We start from the raw sequence: 13711 nt of genomic DNA on the forward strand, positions 1-13711 counted from the left end.
TTCCACTGACCCCCAAAGATATAATTTGGTTATATTCTCAGAGCCACTAGCAGCTATTTCATTGTTATCCCTGTGGGGGGTCTGGCTCGCCACCAGCCAACAAGGAAGCTTTCTCTTACTTCCAACTAGCTGTTTGGCCAGTGGCTTAAATGTGGCTGTTCCAAGGATTCCCCTTTCCAAAGTTCACTCACTCACCGGTTATCAATGCCTCGGAAGGATATATTTCTGAGGAATGTTCTGGACTTATGGTTGTGGGAGGCTATACTGTGATCCAAGCAAAAGATAATTTTTACCCAAGATGACTCATACCCACCATCCAGCACAATGGCACTCCTTACCAGAATTCCTGGCTCTACACTTGACAACTACCCTCATTTCCATAGACTCACATAACCTGGTCGGTCACAAGAGGGAAGTAGGGCATGTCCTGCATCCCAAATCAAAATGATTTTGGTACCAAGTAGGCGCTATTGGGAGGAGACACATATCAGGGATGCTAAGAAACCACTGTTTTAGAGGGAGACGTGGGTATTATTTTCCAGCTTTGAGGATGGGGAGGCAAAACATCTGCTTATGTATATCCTTGCGCCTTACCGAAGGATCTTGAAGACTGGAGGATATATTACTGGCTCAAAGTCTTTTGACCTATCAGTTCTACTTTGAGGCATGTAAGAAATGTTAGCTAATTTTTTAAATGTTTAGATATAGCTAATTACACTCAACACAACATTTTTCATAACAAGAAAAGACATTTAAACAAACAGAATGCTGAGTAACAAAAACTTAGTTAAATAAATTTTGATCAACTATACAGCGCAACACCATATAGATGTAAAAAGTGATGTTTTGGGGCGCCTGGGTGGCTCAGTCAGTTAAGCGTCCGACTTCGGCTCAGGTCATGATCTCATGGTTCATGAGTTTGAGCCCTGCATCGGGCTCTGTGCTGACAGCTCAGAGCTTGGAGCCTGCTTCGGGTTCTGTGTCTCCTTCTATCTCTGTCCCTCCCCCACTTGTGCTCTGTCTCTCACCGTCTCTCAAAAATAAATAAATGTAAAAAAATTTTTTAAAAAGTGATGTTTTATCCGTATAAAAGATAATTTGTCCATATAAAAGCCATTAAAAATAGTTGGTGAGAAAGGTAAAACAAACTTCTAAATCAAATGTGAAATATTTCAGGCAGTTAAAAAAAAAACACAAGCATCCTGGAAATATGGCAAACATGTAAAACATATTAACAGCAGGGTTTTTTTTTTTTTTTTGATTAAGACAAGAGGCACTCTTATTTATTTTCTAATTTATTCTCATTTAAATTTTGAAGTATCCTAAAATGAACACGAAATTACTCATGTCATAAAAAGCAATGAAAAATGTCAATAAAGAAAAAAAAAACCCTGACATGAATTAAATATAATTTGGTGAAGAGAAACCACAGAGCTACTATCCACCAGGCACTGTGTGGGCACCGAGAAGAATCCAGTTCTCCCCAAAGACTGATGGCCTGGGGAAAAGAACAGCGTCAGAAGATGCAAAGGATGAGACCCTCACATTCCCCAAGAGGGTCGGTTTTCCAAAGGTGACACTTCGGGGATGTCTCCGAGCCCTTGGGCCATTTTCTCTGTTTTTACTAGTTTCAGAATAGATCAAGGTAGAAACTCACCAACTGTCATCCACATATTGAGAAAGACAACTTGAAGACGGTAGTTTATCTTTCCAAGGATCCGCTAGGGTCCTTGGCATTTGGATCCTTCTGCCTGGACTATCCTTCCTTCTCCTGATATTCCATGAGTAATACTGAATGAGCTCCCAGAACATAGCCTGAGACCCAGGTTTCTTAAGTGATGGGTTTCAATACAACCCAAGCCTGATGGACTGAACAAGGGAGGCGGAAGTGACAGCCACATTCTGAGCAGCTACGGTGGGTGACAAATGCCGAACGCATGGCATGACACTGCTACACATATTCGAAGGCAATTTCAAATACTGTCGTTGAGACGAGGTAACAGGGGGAGGTGGAGGCCAAAATGCAGCAAAGTAAAACAGCACAAAACAGAAATGGAGAAACAAAGAAATGTACTGATATGGTGGCTGGTCAGTTCCATGTCCCAGATCAGTAGGTATCTATTTAGAAATAAATTCTTCTATTAACATTTAGATACTTAGTTCATATCTCCTGCTTACTAAACGATAAGCCTATGGCATGCCAGTCAGCCTCAGTTTCTGCCTAAACAGATTGAGTGAATTGAGGAATAGGAATGGATTTTATAGGCTATAATATGCTACACAGATATGAGTTAACTATGCTTGTGGTATGTGACGAGTGACTGTATTGAATCAAAAAGACCACCTTCACCAGCATAACCCAAACTGGTGTTACCAATCCTTTCTATAGGAGGATGCAGGGATAGAATCAGTGGTGTGTTGGAACGCGTCCCCACTGACTTCCAAAAGTTTATATGAATCTATTCGCAAATCTCAACGTGGCTAATTTGAAATCAGCCACAGTAGGGGTATTTACACCATGGAATTTGGCGAAAGCTACAAATCAGGGCGTCTTTACTCCCTCCCTAGACAGACAGTTATTAAACCTATACTGGCACACAACTGGATAAACCTTGTGTTATTTTTCACAGTGAATGTAATTTTTATTTTTCTCATATTTAGGAAAGATGAGATTTTTCTATTTGTCTCACACTACCCCTTTCAGACATCAGCGTTCCCGTAGATCAGCAAAATAATCAGCATTCACAGGAGAGGGAGAGAGAACAAAATATTCTAAACATGAATCCTGCGTCCACCTTTCTCAGATGAATTTAAATTCCAAGGTCTATATATTTTTTGATTCCATATGGTACCATGAGGTCTCAGTAAATATCATTCAATGGCTCTGATTTAGTAACTTTAACACACACACACACACACACACACACACACACACACACACACAAAGTCATCTGCCATCTGGGGGACTCTGTACATGAGTCAGGAGTCCCAGTCAAGGGAATGGTGGTAATAGATTCTAAGCTCCAATCTCACTGAGATGGTTTAGGTCAACAGTTTCTCCCCAGTGGTTGAAAGACTAATACATATTCTTAAAAGTTGCATTAACCTATAGAATGATGGGGAGATCAAGGTTTCTGTCTGCTGACCCCTCTCAAAGATGGGTCCCCCTGTGGAAGAAGTTTATCTATCTCCTAAGAATATGAGGGTGAGGTGGGGGGGGGCGGGTTGATAGAGATGTTTTGCCCATTCGTCTTGCCCCAAGTACACACTAACCCTCTCATGAACTGGACTCCCATTTCTAGATTTGGTACCTAAACCACCAACATTCTCTCCAACGAAGGTCCTGAGACTAGTAAAGTATGGTTGATGCCCCAAGCCCCAAAGTGTGGTTTTTCATGACAAGAAAGATTTGCATTAGAAAACAGTACGACTAAAACAAAACAGAACATGAAGACATTACAAGAACTTGGGGGTGATTTCTGATCTGCTCACTTTCTGCCAGGGCATCCTAGGGTTGTGTTTTTTTTTTTTTTTTTTTTTTACTTTTTTTTTTTTGTCTCCTTGATTTTGAATAGCATAGCATTGAAATGATCATTTTGTTTCCCCACCCCCACTGCTCCCCAATCTAAACGACAAAAGGAGGAATTTAACCTCATATCCTCGCTCTGAAATTAGCTCTATTGTCAAAAGATGACAGCTGTATCCTGATTTCAAGAATTTCATGTCGGAATAAAACAGCATTTTTTGAAGCCATTGTGTTCCTTCAAACAGATCTGTAATGGTCCCTCGGCAAACCATTTTCAGAAGGCTTGGGTAAGTAAGATAAAAAGACACCATTTCTAAAGAGTTGCTTTTATGGGCTAGGTCAGAGTGCTCTTTCCATGTTGTTCATTCCCAGTCGAATTCCCTAATAGTCCGTCTCCTCAGCTAACAGATGCCCGGCCTCATGTCGGAACCAGATCGCGCCACCGCTGAGATGCTATCCAGCTCCTTTCTTATTGAGCCGTTTCCCTAGCAGATGGTGCAATGCTGCAGGCATACTCCTTCCTGTTAATTACCAGCCTTCGCTACAGATGGAAATGTCAGTCAGCCTCACAGGTCCTGGTTGCTGCCATTGCCTCAGTCCATAGCCCTCTACCTAGGCAAGATGCTGCCAACACACACCATGTGTTTTGTGACTGCTGACTAGGCAGGCAACAAAAAACAACTTACTTCATGAATATTCATGGCGGAATGTTTCAAGTTCTGTTCATCTGCGATGCTTCTAGATCTGCTTAAAGGGGGTTGCACCTTCCTAAGAACACTCTGCCCCTTGTTTTCTTACACTGAGGATATGTGAGGTACCAAAGTGAGTTGCCATGGCAACGTACAGAGGACCATTAAACGTCGGCCATTTGGAGCCTTCTGGAGGCACATCAATTTCTGACTAACGTTCTTCCCATACCTTTAAGTGGCACTTAATTATTCTTGTCCTGCCATAACAGGCCAATAGTCAGCGAGCTGAACTGATTAGCTCATAACCGAAGGTCTGCCTTAAACCACGATTACCTCGTCGGCACAGATGTAACCAAACGGGAGTACCTTGATATTCCCTGGTACGGAACATTCTAAATGCGGGCAAGTGGATTCCAGAAGTCCTTCTTCATCCGTTAAATCGAATTATTTTACTCCTTGTGGACAACCTTTCAGGAATCAAAAGTGGGCATCTTTTCAGGTTCATCAGAGAAAATTAAAATTAGGGCTCAGGTTTTGAGAGTACGGGAAGGGAGAGGAGGCCTGAACCCAGCATTTTCTTGAAGGTAATTCCGGGGAGACTCCCTAGGCTGGCGCCGTGTCACAGGTGGAGTCACGCAGGGCGGTGGAGGACGTCACTGCAGCTCTGCACGGCGTCCTCCCAGCAGGCCTTCCTCTCCGTGATTTAACCCAGAGAAACCAACATTCAATGCCCTACACATGGGCAAACGGGCTTCAGGCTGAAGAGAATCATCTTCCTGTGGACACCGTGATCAACACACCGGAGAGCACACAGGCAACGTGATGGCGTGGAAGGCTGGGAGGCAGCTTTCGTGAGTCCTGAAGGATGTATGTCCGTTTTCACAACACGTAAATTTATTTTTCTTAGGTGTCTCTTGTTCTGGAACAAGATGTCTCACGGGAGGAGGGCTGCCAGAGTGTGTAAGGGAGGAGAGCTCCAGAGCTGGAGAAAGAACTGCGTGTGGTAGGGCAATTCGGAAGACGCTAGCTGGAAGCTCTCGGTGATACTTAGGAAGCTTACGTCTTCCTTCCAAGTTCCTTTTTAAGAAGATTTCATTTATATGCTTTTCCTGTTTAGAAGGAAAAGAAAGCATGTGTAGGTATTTTACAGGCAGAATACAAATGAGATTATTCCGAAGGGGCCCCTGGGGAAAAAAAAAAAACACCTATGCTACATATATTTTATAAATTCCATATTTCATCGTAGGAAAGGATGCATCTCCAGGGTGGGTATGGAGATGATGCCAGGGGTACAGCCAGAGCTCTCCATCTTCTGGTTCAAAATTCACTACGATTGCATCTTGCAACAAAGAATACATGAGGTGATATGCAGATAAATGTTTAACAAGCTCACCAATCATAATAATAATAGTGTTCGTATACACACACGTATATAACTTCCTTATAAATTTGACTCTTATAAAGGATGTGCAGCACATAATTTACACATCATGATAAAAGATACGATACTCTTCATTGCACCCTCTACATAAACAACCGATTCCCATAGAATGCTTTCGCTGATTTTTGCCAAAGTCGTGTATCTGCAATCTATAGCTGCAATTCAACCATGATGTGAAAATTGCATCACGTCCCTTTCTGAAAGCTCTTTTCTCGTTAAGTTTATCGTTGTTAAGTCTGACATGTGACCTCGCGCTAGACTATTTCCCACCCACACAAACTGTATTCGGCATGTATGTCAGAACGTTACACATTGTTCAATGACACGAGTGGTTTCTTGGCCTGACTGGATAACAGGATTCAAATCCTGGAAGAATATTTCTTCAAACTCTTCGTGCTCTTCTCAAGACACTGACTATACGCACAACACGCTTTTAACTTTAGTCCACATCATTAACATCGCCTCCACTACCTTCTTAAGCCTTGTCAGTCCACAAAGCCATAATCAAACTTTGATTGACAACGTTTGCCAATTTCAGTAGTATAAATACTCCAGCCATGGCCAAGATCAAGCTACCAAAATGATGTCACTGAACGTAAATCTGGGGACAGATCTAGAAGAGAACACTTGAGTTTTAACAATGGCCACGTGTAACAGCCAGCTTACGACAGTCCCCAAAATTTAGCCATAGATTCCTGCAGACTAGTGATGAGTCAGCTCGAACACACTGCTGTGTGGTCCAGTCTCTAGCCTTTCCTCATCTTTCCCTGGAATAGTATCGTATTACAAGTGTGTGTGTTTACAAATATGTAAAATTACATAAATTTGCGAAGTCTTACTTAGGAGGAGCTTAATAAATCACGGAATAAATTGAATTGAATGGATGCACACTTAATGAAGCTTGTTGAAAAGATAAAATGCAAACACATGGGAAGTTTAATGACATTTGGCTGGGTTTTGCTTTGTGCCAAGGGAGACTGAACGGGAAAATAAAACTTCAGAGAGGGCAAGAACTTTCTGTGTAGTCTGGTCAGGGCCAGGCCAGGGGCTTGGCCTGAGGTTAGAAAACGGTTAAGATTTGGATTGTTGGAGAGGAGGACAGGATAATTCAGAAATTAACCCAAGGAATATTTACTGATTGATTACTAGTCCCCATAAATGTTATATTTTATACTATTAACAATCTTCAGAAGACACAAAATTATTTTCAAGAATATTTCATCTTCTAAGCAACCGGAGGGACCCAAAATAAATCTCAAAATTCAATTAAGGTTACTTAAGTTACCAAGTTTACCTAAAACGGCTCCGAAAAATTAAATATTGTATCTAAAGGAAAAAAAAAAGTCTTCTTTATATATACATATCTTGGAAGTTTCCATAGGAAGTAACATAAACCAAAATTTGCTTGCAGGATTTTATAGATATGTGCAAAGTCTGAATGGAAGGAAGAGGGGCAGGTATGCAATGACAGGTCAAGGTGAGAAAAGCTTTGGCAACTGCTAGGACCCAAGGGAATTTGCTACTTAACCAAAGTCTACCCTGAAAAAAGGGGGTTTGGCACTGGTGCTGGGGGTGACCATGAAAGGGAAAGTCAGCTCTTTCATTTCTGAAAATGCAAAGGAAGAAATTATAGATCTATAAGGGGAAAATGTAGACTTTTTACCATAAAATGAGAAGAGAGACCTCTAATTCCAAATATAGAAATATCTAAACCCCTGCTAGAGAATATGAATGAAAATAGAAATTCATAGAAAAGTAAATATTGAAAAAAATGACCAAAAATGATATTTGATTATTTGATCTTGTTAGCAATACAAGTAAAAAATAAGATGCTGTTTCCTTCTAAAAAAAAGTAAGCAAAGACTGTAGAAATTCCTGCATTGTTGCCTCTTCCAATATGAGAGAAATATACACAGCTAAGAATTGCTGCTAATTTGTTCCTAGAAATCAGTTTGACATAGGTATCTAGAACCACGAATGCACACATACTCTGAGCTAGCATTTCCGTGTCCCCAAGAAAAAAATCACAACTGTAATCTAGGAATTGTTATTTGTGGAAGAAAATCTGCCCCTGAATTTCTAAAAGAAAAATAATTAAATATGTTATGATCTATCTACCCATCTGTCTGTCTGTAGTAATAGATTAAAGGTGATTTGAGGACTTTGTTTACAGTTTTCAAATTGTCTGCATGAAGCACATTTTGCTTATATAACCAAAAAAAGAAATCAAAGTTAGTTTAGAAAAGAAATATACCACTTCCTAGGAGAGTAAGGTTTGAATCCAAACAGACCCAGAATTACTTGCTGGTCTGAATCTCTATTATCTGCGCAACGTTAGTTAAACGTATATACTCTTGGGTCTCAGGTTTCATGCCTCTTAAAAGGGATAATAATAGGATACTTGCAAAGTCATTGTGAGGGTTACATAGGCAAACCTTACAAGGCGCTTGACGTATGCATGGCCGGTAGTCTGGGCTAGTTTCCTTCCCAAAATTCAACACGCTCGTGAACGATATCCACTAATGAAATCAGAAGATCAAAATAAGATCTTTTCCAGTCTGCTTAATTCTATCAGAAAGCCTCCCCCACAGCCTCCCAACCTAGTGAGGGTCAGGCCCAAGGAATGCTAATAAGCCTCTTGAACACAAAGCCATCCTGCGTGAGCTTTTGTTACTCTCCTGAGCATCTGTCAGGAAGGATCATGCTCTTAAGTTTGCCAAAAATTATATTGTTCATACCGTCTGCTCAAGATGTTTGGGCAAACCTTAAAATAGAAAGATAATATTTCGGACCACCACTCTCCAGAACTGTAACCCCGATGGATGTTGCTTGGGGGTCTGGAGCATAAAAGGACAAGAAGACTGCATCATCCGGAAGCTTGATAACACCTCTGCGTGAAAACGAGCTAGGAACTGAAGATGTGTCTCTGAGACAGAAAGCAAAATCAGAAGGCAGCAAAAATTTGAAAGAGGAAAAACCAGTGAAATCTGCTTCTGGCCATCAGAGGAGGCTGATGTAATCCGGACTGACTCTGGGGACGGCCATGGTGCCAGCTTTGGAGGCCACATGGCTTCTAATGAGGCCAGAGTCCGCTGCGGCTCAGAAAAACGGGTGAGCGGCCAAGTTTCACCCAAGGACAGAACAGCCTTAACAGCTGGTGAGTGAATTAACTCAGGCGGACCAAAGGGACCCAGGTGGAGGGACATTTGAATCTTTCCCTTATGGGTAAAAAAAAGAAGAAAACAACCTAGGGAACCGAGCCACCATAGCCTCTTATTTTCTCTCTGTTTCTTCTGGCAGGCTCCTTTGGGCGCAAGGGGGAAGGAAAGGGGAGAACAGAGCAGCTTGGGGGGCTGAGGAATGCGGATCAGGGACACATTGCAGGGTTGAGAGCCCGTCAGGGGTCTGTGGGTTTTTCAAGGTGGAATTTGACTTTTGTAAAAGGGAAACTTACTAGGTGATGTGCACCCCTAAGAGCAGAGCACTTGGTATCTCCAGCTCTTGTAAAAATGCTGGACCCCTCGTATCTGCCCAGAAAATATTGTTGAGTTGTTGCATGCTGCCCCTCCTTCTGAGATTCACCTGAATAGAGAGCGGGCTGCCTCATAGTATCTGGCCCCTGGAAGCACCCAAGCGGAGGGTGCAGGCTGATCCTGGAGGGTGGCGGGAGGGGTGTTGCCTCTGGTGGAAATCCGCAGGGCACGGGGGGGGGGGGGGGGGGGGGGGGGGGCGGGGAAGGCCAGGAAAGCCAGCGCCTTGCAGTTTGAACACTGTCCTGCCACCTGGTGGCTGAATCGCTAAATTGCAAGAGCAGGTCTTGGCTCTGGGGGCGTCTCTAATGAAGCGAATTTGCAAAATCGTTGGGAGGTGAAGCCATTTTGACAAATGTCAAAGGGAGATGTGAGCATTTCAGAAGGATGGGCGGAATAAAAACTAAGCGTATGCGGTGAGAGACAATAGCTTCCCTGATGAGAAAGAGGCCAAATCGCATGTGAGTGGGTAGGCAGGAAACAGAGGAAGCAAACACAGAGCACCCCCGGGTGTGGGCAAGAGACCACGCCACCGAGGACGAGCGGGTTGGTCCGGGAAGATCTATCTCAACGCCAGGCTGAGGTTAACCGTTCCTACGCAGCTAAGGAGAGAGGTCTGGTAGCGTTCTGTTCCCTCTCTTTATGACATTCTAAGACTCATGTTTCAACACCTTCCCAAGATGGCACAAAGTCCTTTGCTTTCCTACCATTATGCCTTTTCCCCCCGTTTTATTCCTTCCCACCCCTTTCTGTATGGAACAGGTGTCGGCCACCTTCTCCTGTATGGCTGGCTGTGCTGTGTGTCTGCAACCACAGAAACAACCCAGGGACACAGAGACAACTGAGGGGGAATGGAAAATGCAGGGAGAGCTGAACGCAGCTCCAGGGGCCAGCCATCAGCACTGCACCCAGGAGGGGCGAAGCTGCAAAGGTTTCTGGGTGTAGGTGACATCCAGGTGATATCCGAGGACGTGCTGACCAGACAGAGAGAGGTGTTCTTGGGGGAAGTGGTGTGGCAGACGTTTCATATCGAAGGAGCAGTAGGCAAAGAGAGATTCGAGCAGAAAGACAGGTCTGTGGCAATGCTGGAGCGACTTTTCCACACGGAACGGGGGCCAGAGACAAGTTTAGAAGGATTGTGGTGGATCAGACCATGAAAATAAGTTGGTGGCTTTGAGTTTTACCCTGACAATCTGGAGTCCTGATGGGGAATTTGAAGCAGGGGAGGAGAGGCCACCTGACAGAAACAGATGCACATTCTGGAGAGATCACTCACGTTGCAGGAGGAGAGGAACAATTCTGGAAGCTGTCGACGCATGGGCCAAGGAGGCCACTGGGCGTGAAGCTACCGAGGGCCAGTGTGGATGAAGGCAGATGCAAGAGCTGTTTAGAAGGCAAGACGGACTGACTTTGGCGTTCCTACTCGATGTGCGGGCCAATGAGGGGCTGGGTTCGACGTGTAGGTTGGGGCTTCCAGATGGCCATCTTGGCATTCTCCGATTGAAAATGAGGATGTGGGCCACACAGGGGAGATAGTCACTGTGTCCCTGGGCACCTGGGTATGCAAGGCTGAGGCCAGGAGCTGGAGCTCAGCCTTCCTTGGCTTCGTTTCTCCTCTTGTCCTTTCTGTTCTTTGACTCCTGTAGTGTCTCAACTGTAACCTCTCCGCCTCCCCTCCTTCCTCTCAGATTGTTCTTTAGAGAGACTCAGACTCCAAGAAAGGAAGTTTCCAAGGGAGACACTGAACTGGTGTTTGAAGACCTCAATCACAGGACACCTTCCCTAGACCGCATCGCTCACCCTGGAATCTTCATTGTTGGCCCTGGGAACAGACTGGTTGGCCCACACAGTCTCCTTCGTTTCTTTTTCTTCTTCTTCTGTCAAACCTATGAAATCCTGATGCTGAAGAGAATTTTTTTTTAAGGTGGCTTTCCTGGAAAAGACAGTTCTTTAAACAAAAACCCAGACTTTACCACAACGATGGACATGTAGGCGGCAGAAACATTAAAGGCATCTGATTTTCCAGCATGGTCCAGGGAACCGTACGTCAGCTTTGCTACAGATGCGCCAGGTGGCATGTCTCTGCCTGGAACGAATCAACTCCCACACCACTCTTCTGTGGGCCGAGACGGCCAGTTCTGGCTAATGAACCCATCCTGTCACCTCCACTTGGGTCCTGGAAACAGGCTGAGCTCGTTCATGGTTCCCTGTAAATTTCAAAGTGTGCCTTCAGCTGCAAAAGGTCATGTTCTGCCAGTCCTGTTGGCTTTAATTAGTCTCCTGCCCTGGGCTTGGAGAGGGAAGTGGGAAAATCTGAGCTCTCACATCCAGGTCAGGCTGTCCCAAGCTCCCTTTCCCATGGAGCTTTGCTGGACAATTTCTTGTGGGGACAGGGGTTTCATTGGCCTGATGGAAAACTCATAATGGAAACTGGAACTCTACTTGTTTTACTCTTTGCTCCCTCTTGCTTTCTTCCTTCCTTGGATTAATGCCAAAATCTTTGCCCGTTTCCTCTTTACAATGACAGGATGGAGGTAACATGTTCTTTCAATGTTATCCGAGCCATCATGTTCCAATAAGAAGGAAAATTCACCAAGTCTTTTGAAAATGACAGACACAATGTCCACAGTAGAAGCAAAGACACATAGATCCTGCTGGACGTTGTAAACGTTATGGCATTAAGGAAAGAGTTCAGACTCTGTGGTCAGAGGAATTCATATCCAAACTCCATCTCTACCTTTCCCAAGTTATGTATTCTTTTGAGTCCTGATTTTTCTCATTGGCCATTTGGGAATAAAAATACCTACCTGTATTAGTCAGGTTTCTCCAGAGAAACAGAACCAGGAAGGTATCTATAGATATATATGAGAGAAGCTTTATCATAGGAATTGGCTCATACAATGACGGAGGTCGAGAAGTCCCACAATCTGCCATTTGCAAGCTGGAATGTAATTCGGTGGAGTCCAAGACCTGAGAATCAGGAGACCAAAGGTGTAAGTCTCATTCTGGGTTAAAAGAAAAGATGGATGTCCCAGCTCAAGCAGAAAGAGAGAGAGAGAGAGAGAGAGAGAATTGATCCTTCCTCTGCTTTTTTGTCCTACTGGACCCCTCAGTGTATTGAATGATGCCCACACATGGCAAAGGTCATTTTTTATTCAATCTACTGATTCAAATACTAATCTCTTCCAGAGACACCCTCATAGACACACCCAGAAATAATGTTTACCAGCTATCTGGGCATCTCTTCATCCAGTTAACTGACATGTAAAATTAACCTACCTCAGAGAATTTCCATGAGAATTAAGTGAGATGACAAGAACTGGAGGAACCTTCTCTTTTACGAATCCTTCTGTCTCTTGCTTCAGGTTTAAAAAACCTTTTCTTTTTTCCAATGTGCTATATTGTTCTTCCACCATAAAGCCTCCACATACACTATAATATTTGACTAGCATATTCTTTGGTCCCCACCCTCCCACAGAAGCCCACATATTTGTGAGGTCGTAGATACAGAATCCTCTGAGAAGTCTGAGACTTTGTCCTCCATTCATCCACACACATGGTGTTCTGGGGTTCACTTTCTACTACAGGATGCAACCGATGGTCTTAGCATGGCTACAAGGCCCATGCTATGACCCTTCTGATGCCTCCTGGCTTGTCTCTCATCATTCCTTGTTCTTCTCAAATGAGCACCTTCTCTGAGGACAACTTAGGTCACACTGTCCCAGAATTCCAACTCTTGCCATGTGATTGTGGTTAACTGTTTCCTTCAATGGAGACTTTTCCACTCCCCCAGCTCTGGTTTCCCATGGCCTCTGCGTCTCCTCCTGTCACGGCACTTTCACTCTGCTGGGTACAAATCACATGTTCTCACATCTATCAAGACAGATGCTTTATCTCGTCCATCTCCATGAACTTATTTTCTATTGAAGTGTTTAATACTCAACAGTGTTAACGTCAAGATGAATAAACATGGAGTATTCCCTGCCAGGCTGATGCATGGTTTTAGAATCTCCCTTATTCATCTTCCTCTATGGCTGATTACTGCCCTCACATCTCATCTTCTCAGTCTCAACTGGTACATCAAAGGCTGACTTACCTTTTTTTTTAAAAAATCAATATATATGTATATGTATATATACATATATACACGTGTATATATATATATATATATATATATATATGTGTATGTATATGTACATGTATATATGTATATATCATGACCTGAGCCAAAACCAAGAGTTAGACACTTAACTGACTGAGCCACCCAGGCACCTGATGTACTTTCATCTGATACAGCACTCCTCATTTTGAATGGGAATATCTTCAAACCAAAGAAAGTTGTCTTTTGTTTGTTTTTTTTTAATAAGAGCAAATGCATGATTTAACTAGATTAGGAGGCAGGAAGAATTTTGGATTGTCTACTTTTGATGGGTTTGCTAGGAAAGTATTTCTTTAATTGAGTTGTTGGAATCACTTGTGAAAGTCACAATCTTAGGTTCTTTTCCAGACCTGCACAATCAGGGTC

General features: G+C 43.4%; 1 long non-coding RNA gene across 1 annotated transcript; it reads right to left on the reverse strand.

Moving 5' to 3' along the window:
- Positions 1-3541: 3541 nt before the first annotated feature.
- On the reverse strand, positions 3542-12640 carry LOC147582201 (uncharacterized). Its single transcript, XR_015248835.1, has 3 exons — positions 12466-12640; positions 11994-12156; positions 3542-5324 (listed from the first exon to the last, which is right to left on the reverse strand). It is a non-coding gene; the product is annotated as an uncharacterized LOC147582201 (long non-coding RNA).
- Between the last annotated feature and the right edge of the window lie 1071 nt (positions 12641-13711).

The sequence above is a fragment of the Puma concolor genome, chromosome A3, assembly GCF_028749965.1.
Source record: "Puma concolor isolate L17-30 chromosome A3, mPumCon1.1.hap2, whole genome shotgun sequence".
Classification (NCBI taxonomy): Eukaryota; Metazoa; Chordata; class Mammalia; order Carnivora; family Felidae; genus Puma; species Puma concolor.